This window comes from Triticum dicoccoides, chromosome 5B (genome assembly GCF_002162155.2).
Source record: "Triticum dicoccoides isolate Atlit2015 ecotype Zavitan chromosome 5B, WEW_v2.0, whole genome shotgun sequence".
NCBI lineage: Eukaryota > Viridiplantae > Streptophyta > Magnoliopsida > Poales > Poaceae > Triticum > Triticum dicoccoides.
In genome coordinates, this window is record NC_041389.1 from 6,235,959 (window position 1) to 6,244,970 (window position 9,012).

Consider the following 9,012-nt stretch of genomic DNA (forward strand, 5'->3'; position numbering starts at 1 on the left):
CCATCAGCATCTCCGGCGCCCCGGCCTCCCGTCGGCCCCTGCTGATGCCATGGTCGCCTCGGCAGCAAGATCGCCTTCGCCTCTCCTGCTGCATCGCCGACCTGCATCGTCTCGGTTTCCCGTGACCTCGCGCCGCAGCCATCCTCTTCACCCCGCGTCCCCACCGGCTCCCGTCGCTGGAGTTCATGCCCAAGGCCGCTGCAACCTCACCTTCGGCCATGTCTTGCTTTCCTGTGCTGTTGTTCGCTGCACGCCAAGACCACCCCCGTGGATTTTGCCTAGTAGCACTATGACCCGTGTGCGACTATGCGGATTCACCAAGTACCCCCCTCCAGCAAGACCGACGCCTGAACAAGCACACCGGCTCTGTGGATTTCGGCAAGTACCACTACGTTTGCCTTGTACATCTACACCAAGACCGGACCGACAAGTACCACGACGTCCGTGAACCACTACCGTCGCCCCGAAGATGTTGGATTCGTCAAGTACCTCTCCGAAAAACGAACGTGTACCACTACTTCCACGACGCCCGTGAACGTCTACCTCCACGACGACCCGTGAACGTGTACGAGATGTACCACTACCGTCGACCCGTGAACGTCTACTTCCCTCTACGAACTCGATCCGCCCGAAACGCACGCTTCGAAGGTATAACACCGAGACGATGTCCGTGGACCGAATGCATGTTGTATGAGATGCCCGTTTTTGCATCGTGTCCGTTTGTCACTCGTTTCCATGCCACTATCCCGTGGGAACCCGGAAGCCGGGAGCACCCCACCATCTTGCATGACTTGTTCACGCCTCCTTTTGCACCGGTATCTCCGTGAGCTACCGGAACCGATATGTTGCCGTGGCATCATTTTCGGATATGTTGCCGTGGCATCATTTTCGGATATGTTGCCGTGGCACCATTTTTGTTTCGCCGCCGTGGCACCCTTTTTGTTCCGCCATGGTGACCAAATGCTCCTTATCATGCTCATGTCAACATTTTCATAAAAATTGCATAAACTTGCATATGTCATCTGCATCATGATAACAACAATTAAAATGTTTAAAATTGTTGTTGCTTTAAATTGCTAAATGCATATGGGGATTTACTGGAATTGTTGTTTTTATATCCGGCCCCATTTAAATTGTTTAGATGGTATAGTTTATATTATGCTTCACCTCTTGCCATGTTTAACAACAGTTAATATTGTTGGATAGCATAACCGAGAGAGAACTAAATAATTGATGTGGTGTTTCGTCAACATGCACCTCGTTGCATATTGAGCTTCACTTAATTTGTAGGATTGTTTGTGCACTTTGCCATGCTATGCCTCATTAAACCGGACATGCATCATACTCGATTGTGCATCGTGCCATGTTGTTGTGATGGTTGTTTACTATGTTGTTTGTTTCTTTCCGGGTTGCTTCTCTCGTTAGCTTCGGTTTCGTTCCGGAGTTGTGAGGATTCGTTCGTCTACGACCGATTGTCTTCTTCTTGGACTCTTTCTTCTTCCTTGCGGGATCTCAGGCAAGATGATCATACCCTCGAAATCACTACTATCTTTGCTATGCTAGTTTGCTCGCTCTTGCTATGCCAATGCTGCGATGCCTACCTTTTGCTTGTCAGCCTCCCAAATTGCCATGTCAAAGCTCTAATCCACCATGTCCTAGCAAACCGTTGATTGGCTATGTTACCGCTTTGCTCAGCCCCTCTTATAGCATTGTTAGTTGCAGGTGAAGATTGAAGTTTGTTCCTTGTTGGAACATGTTTACTTGTTGGGATATCACAATATATCTTATTTAATTAATGCATCTATATACTTGGTAAAGGGTGGAAGGCTCGGCCTTATGCCTGGTGTTTTGTTCCACTCTTGCCGCCCTAGTTTCCGTCATATCGGTGTTATGTTCCCGGATTTTGCGTCCCTTACGCGGTTGGGCTATAATGGGAACCCCTTGACAGTTCGCCTTAAGTAAAGCTTCTCCAGCAATGCCCAACATTGGTTTTACCGTTTGCCACCTAGCCTTTTCTTTCCCTTGGGTTCTGCAGACTCAAGGGTCATCATTTTTTTTAACCCCCCCCGGGCCAGTGCTCCTCTGAGTGTTGGTCCGAACTAGAGTCCTGTGCAGCGCCCCCTCGGGGAAACTCGAGGTTTGGTTTTAGTTGTATGGAGCGCTCATCTGAGTGTGCCCTGAGAAAGAGATATGTGCAGCTCCTATCGGGATTTGTCGGCACATTCGGGCGGTGTTGCTGGTTTAGTTTTACCCTGTCGAAATGTCTTGTTGTACCGGGATACCGAGTCTGATCGGAATGTCTCGGGTGGAGGTCTATTCCTTCGTTGACCGTGAGAGCTTGTGATGGGCTAAGTTGGGACACCCCTGCAGGGATTTGAACTTTCGAAAGCCGTGCCCGCGGTTATGGGCAGATGGGAATTTGTTAACGTCCGGTTGTAGAAAACCCGAAGTTGACCTTAATTAAAATACATCAACCGTGTGTGTAACCGTGATGGTCTCTTTCCGGCGGAGTCCGGGAAGTGAACACGGTGTTGGAGTTATGCTTGACGTAGGTTGCTATAGGATCACTTCTTGATCATACTTTTATCGACCGTGCTTTGCCTTCTCTTCTCGCTCTCATTTGCGTATGTTAGCCACCATATATGCTAGTCGCTTGCTGCAGCTCCACCTCATTACTCCATCCTTCCTATAAGCTTAAATAGTCTTGATCTCGCGGGTGCGAGATTGCTGAGTCCCCGTGGCTCACCAGATACTTCCAAAACCAGTTTGCAGGTGCCTATGTTACCGAACAGGTGACGCAACCAAGCTCAAGGAGGAGCTCGATGAAGATCTTGCCCTTTGTGTTGTTTCGTTCTAGTTGATCAGTAGTGGAGCCCAGTTGGGGTCGATCGGGGACCTTTGTCGCATTTGGGGTTCTTCTTTTATTTTGGTTCCGTAGTCGGACCTGTGATTGTATCTGGTTGATGTAATGCTTTATTCATGTACTTGTGCGAAGTGGCGATTGTAAGCCAACTATGTATCTCTTTCCCTTATGTTTTACATGGGTTGTGTGAAGATTACCTCACTTGCGACATTGCTTTCAATGCGGTTATGCCTCTAAGTCGTGCTTCGACACGTGGGAGATATAGCCGCATCGAGGGCGTTACACCCTCACTGGACACTGCTGGAGGCTGCAGCAGTGGCTTCCGGAGACGGTGGTGGGAGAGAGGAGAGGCAGAGAGGTGTTGCTCAGTGGCTGGTGGAGTAGAGTGGTGGAGGAGAAACGAGCTAGTTGAGGATATGAGTGTCTTCGGGGCGCCGCCCACTACCGGAACAGGGCTCTAAGCCGACGGCCAAAAGTATGCCGACGGTCACCGTCGGCCTCTTCCATACTATGCCGACAGCTGGCGCCCGAGGGGAAGAGGTGGTGGTGGAGAGCACTTGCCACATGGTGATGCTCCGTAAGCATTAACCTAGTGTTAGAATCATGGCGCACACCTTGTTTCCGCTTCAAACATGTCATCGCGTCACCCACTTTCAGGACTATGGCCATGTTGGTGTAATGGTGTCGTCTTAGTGAAGGTGGTGTTGAGGCTGCTCATGTGTTCACATGTTTGTTGTTTCGATGTGTTGGATTTTGCCATTCGAGTATATATGTTGAACTTTTATTCCAACATCTGGTATTACATCCTTTTCCTCAGCCGGTTGCACGTTTTGTGAAGAGCAATCTAACTGAAAGATCAGTCAATAACTTAGTTTACACACATGTAGCATAATCATCCCAGAGAATTTACTGGACTATGAGATCATGAGCATGATAATTCTATTGGTCTTCTCCATGTACTTACACATAAAAACTGGTTGCAGATATCAGATGTGCTCCCGTGTCCAACAATTGGTCTCAAGAGCGAGTCTAATATGTTGGAGATGATGGTAGCTGAACTGAACAATAATGAACATGGACATTGCAATTTGATGCCAGCAGATAACTCTAACCGTACTGTGCAGCAACTTGCTGACAGGGAAACATCATCAGATGTGGAAGAAGTAATCATCGGAAGGACTGAGGAAAAACAGAAAATATTGTCTATTTTATCGGAGAGCATCACAGAAGAATTGGTCATCCTTCCAATATATGGCATTGGAGGCGTTGGCAAGACAACCTTGGCACAATTGGTATTCAATGACCCAAAGTTCCAAGACTACACTCGGGTTTGGGTATATGTTTCCCAGGAATTCAACTTGAACAAGATTGGCAACTCCATAATAACACAGTTAACAGACAAGATCAGCAATGTACTTACCAAGCAGATGCTTCATAAACGCCTCAAAGAGCTATTTGATGGTAAGAGCATCCTTATTGTTTTAGATGACCTGTGGGAGGAAAACCCAAAAGAGTTAGATAAACTGAAGGTTATGCTAGGGCTTGGCCTAGGAAGCAAGGTGATTATAGTAACTACACGTGATGAAGGTCTCGCAAGGAAATTTTGTAGTCCTGCAGTTGCACCATACAAGCTGGAGACTTTGACAGTCGATGAGTGCTGGACTATTTTAAAACAAAAGGCCGACTTTGAAAACCGAGTGGACAAAGAACAATTGGAACATATAGGAAGGGAGATTGCAACCAAGTGTGGAGGTGTGGCCTTGGCAGCTCAATCACTTGGATACATGTTGAACGGCATGAGGTCAGATGAATGGGAGTCGGTGAGAGACAGTTATATTTGGAATCTATCTACTTCTGTGGGCCATGAAGTGCTTGCGACCTTACAGCTAAGCTACAGCCACATGTCTGCTTGGTTGAAGTTGTGCTTTTCCTATTGTGCAATCTTTCGAAAAGGTCACAAAATAGCCAAGTATGATCTAATTCACCAATGGATTGCTCTTGGATTCGTTGAGCAATCTAGGATATTTGATTCTATGCAGCTCTGCGAGAATTATGTCACTCAACTTTTGGGGATGTCCTTCCTTCAATATTCAAAAACACTTTTTGTGAGTTACTACATAATTTTACTCTTATTTTCAACCTTAGATATTCCAGCTCACATATTGTATATTTTCACGATGACTCCTGGAGCACCATGGCCTGACAGACCAACGTGTTTGCCCTCTTTTTGATCAGGTCGACGAGATGATGTCGCACCTTCTCACAGGATCTGTCTTGTCCAGGCAGGTTTGTTACCGTGTGCTTTCCACATTCTCGTTGCAGCAGATCGCCTCTCAGCCGGAGGAAGACTTCCCATCCTGGCCTCCCAAGCAACAGCATTAGCATCATAGCTTAGCTTCCTATACAGGGCTTTGGCTGATTTATTTTGTTTTGCTTTGTCTATTCTTGGGTTTTGTTGCCTTTTGTTTGCTGAGCTCTCTCTGCTTTTCTCTACTTTCGTGCTAAGCCTTCTTAACACTTTCTCCTCAACACATTTAACTTTGACTAGTTGTTTGCTTAGTCCACTGCACTAACTTCGTCTTAACCTGTATGGAGTTAACGTTGACCCTTTTCTTGTGTGATCTAATAGGCACAACTTTGACCACTGCATGTCTTTCAATAACCTATTTGGTCATACCAGCTTCAGCTGATACTATACTCACAACGACAAAATATTGTTCCAAATTAATGGCCATGAAAATATCTTACCCACATGGAAGTACTCCCATTGATATACTACTCTATTTATGTACACTTTTTTTACGGTTATATGGCAGCATTTGCATTGATAAATATACTACTACAAAATGAAATAAATTCAAAATTCTAACAGCATTTTTTTTTTGCTGCAGAGTGATACACAAGGAGACAAATATGTTACATTCTTCACAATGCATGACCTAGTGCATGATCTCGCAAGAGAGATTTTGGCCCATCAACTTAACACCGAGGGAAACAAATGCCGCTATGCATTGCTCACAGATTGTAGCAAGTCATTGCAGTTGTCTTTTCCTGCAAATATATATTCGCTGCACTTTAGGGGCTGTTACTTTCAAGAACTTTGTGATGATGCATTTTCGTCAGCTAAGTGCCTCCGTGTTTTGGATTTAAGTGAATGCTTAATTAAGAAGTTACCTGATTGTATTGGTCAACTAAAGCAGTTGAGATTTATTCATGCTCCACGAATCCGATATGAAACGATTCCCAATTGTATCACTGAACTCTCACAGTTAAATTACCTGAACCTTAGAGACTCTGATAAAATCTCAGCACTGCCGGAGTCAATTGGTGATATGAAAGCTATGATGCATCTTGATTTATCAGGTTGTGTTGAAATACGTGAACTCCCAATATCATTCGCAGAGCTCAAGCAGCTGGTTCATCTGGATTTATCACACTGCAGTATGTCTATAGCAGAATCTTTGGGTGGTTTTACCAAACTTCAATATCTGAATTTATCAGGTAACAAGGAACATATCGGAAGGCTGCCAAAGGTCATTAGCAATCTGATCAAACTCAGGTATTTAAATCTATCGGGGTGCATGAACGCCATGGTGCCGCAACCAGAAAACGAGATTGTCATGGTGCCAGCATCAGGAAACGACATTGTCAGATTGCTTGACTCTGTCTGTACTCTTTCTAATCTAGAGCATCTGGACTTGTCAAACAATCAAGTGTATTTTTGTATACCAGAAAGTATTGACAACCTCATAAAGCTGCATACATTGAACCTCTTATACTGCTCCAGATTGAAGCTTCCTGCTGATGTTCTGGTGCTTGCCTTAAGTGATAAATGTAGCAGCAATATGATCCTGCCTTACCATACATGTCCTAAAGTGCTGACAATATATAGACTTGAAAATGTGAAGTCTGCAGGAGAGGGGGACAATATAAAACTGATAGAGAAAAAAAATATTGAAACTCTAAAATTTGAGTGGACTATAGCAGCTTCAAGGTTTGTGGAGGACAAGGAGGTGTTGGAAAAACTAGTGCCACCAAGCAGCGTGAGGAGATTGTATATCAGTGGTTACAGCAGTGTCAGCGTTCCTGATTGGCTTATGGGTATCAGGCAGCATCTCCCTAATCTTTCTCAGTTATATTTCTGTGATTTTCCTAACTGCAATAACCTACCATCACTTGGTCAGCTACCATACCTACGAGAGCTGGGTTTCTGCCGCATGGAGAGTTTGGAAGAGTGGAACACGGCATATACCAGGGGCGAGCCTATGCTTGACGCGTTGACCATAGATCAATGTGCCAAGTTGACGATGAAACCATGTCCACCAAGAGCTAACGTTTTGCGGATAATAGATTCTGATAATATGCTGTCATCATGGGGGGAGAGCTTGTCACACAGCGGTGCTTCCTCTTCTCCGGTAACTAGACTGAGTGTTAAAGGCAGCAAGGTGCCCATGCATCAGTGGAGGTTGCTTCACCAACTCCCTGCCCTCCATAGTTTAACTATCATCGGTTGCAGTGATCTGACCACCTCACCTAAGATTATCCAACAGCTCTCGTCCCTCGTATCATTGTCCTTTGACCAGGCAGAATTGCCGAGATGATTAGCTCAGCTGACATCTCTGCAGGACCTAAGGCTGTCTGAGTGCAGAAGCATGACATCACTACCGCAGTGGTTAGGAAAACTTACCTTTCTCAAGAAATTGCAGGTCACATGCTGTAAGGGGATCGGGTCTTTGCCGGACAGCATACAACAACTGACTAAGCTTGAACACTTAATCATCCGTGACTGCCCTACACTAGTGAAATGGTGTGAATCAGAGGAGAACAAGATGAAGCTTGCTCACATCAGAGGGGTATGTGTGCCCGCCAAGCTAACTGTTGTATTGTTTTTATTCTTGGCACTGATTAAGTACCTACTCTTTCTTTGCATAATCATGACAAGTGTCGAGTTACGTGTCTGTTTTTTGTCTATTTGATGCCTCATGTGTCTAGATTACCACAGATTAAAATACATGACGACGGTACTAATGATGCATCTAAGAAGAGACGAATTATGATTTTGATTGTGCTATACCATGGCCCTCTGTACATGCTCTGCTTGTCTGATTATACTGTTCTGTTGTTCAGATTGTCCCAAGATCATTCATGGCACAGGAAGAGGACACACCAAAGATCATTGGAGCAGCTCCCATTCATGGTACTATAGTGATGGATGAGGTGGATCCAGATGTGCTATATAGTGCTGTGATGAACATGCCTGGCTTTGCTGAGGAATCTTTATTAGTTGCCCTGTCTCAACTGATGGACAACACAGCCCAGGGCTCCGCATATATGGCCATGAGCGAGGAGGACCGGGTATCATGGCTCATTAACTTCCTGAAAAAAATACTAGTCCCTCCGGACCCATTTAATTGACGCGACCCGCAAGCTAAGTGGTGAAGCACACAAGTATAGGTCGCGACAGTTAATTAGAGCCAGAGGGAGTACTAAGTTTTAACTGTTTCTGGTTGGCGGTAATTATTTTGCAGCATTATGTGACTGTAAACATACTGTATGTTTTTTTGCTGTCATAAGTGAAGATAGATGAGATTTACAGACTGCAAGTTTCAGTGCAACATCTACTGTTCTGTTGCAGCATCATTTTGTGAAAATTGAGAAGATAAATCTCAATTGTTTATCCAGTTCTCTATCCCACTCCCTTACTTCCGTTAACAAAGAGGAGAAATGGGTGCAGATGATGTGCAGTTAGCAGAAAGATGGAATATACTGCATTTTGTAGCTAATGTGGTGATCCTGAATCTTACTGGATTTATCCCGTTTCACAAGTGATGGTATGGCAAACTGTGATGTGAGTATAAACATTTTGCAGTAGATACTCTGTGCTGCATTTCTTGTTGGATTGGCTCATGCGTAAATGTCTAGATTTCCATTTTTTTTCTTTGAAAAGGAGGAAGACCCCCGGCCTCTGCATCTGAACGATGCATGCAACAACTTTATTAATTATTCAGAAAGACCTTATAAAGTAATACATCAGTAAGTTTGAAGCCACCATCTTGGCAACATCTGTAGCTACTTTTATCCACTTACAATTGCAAGACATAAGAAGCCAGGCAACATGGGCCCAGATACTGTTTAGAGGAGTACCCTGC

At 44.9% G+C, this 9,012-nt stretch overlaps 1 pseudogene; it reads left to right on the forward strand.

Annotated features, from left to right (window-relative positions):
• Positions 1-8,460, forward strand: part of LOC119306991 — a 17,419-nt pseudogene extending 8,959 nt beyond the window's left edge.
• Positions 8,461-9,012: the final 552 nt, after the last annotated feature.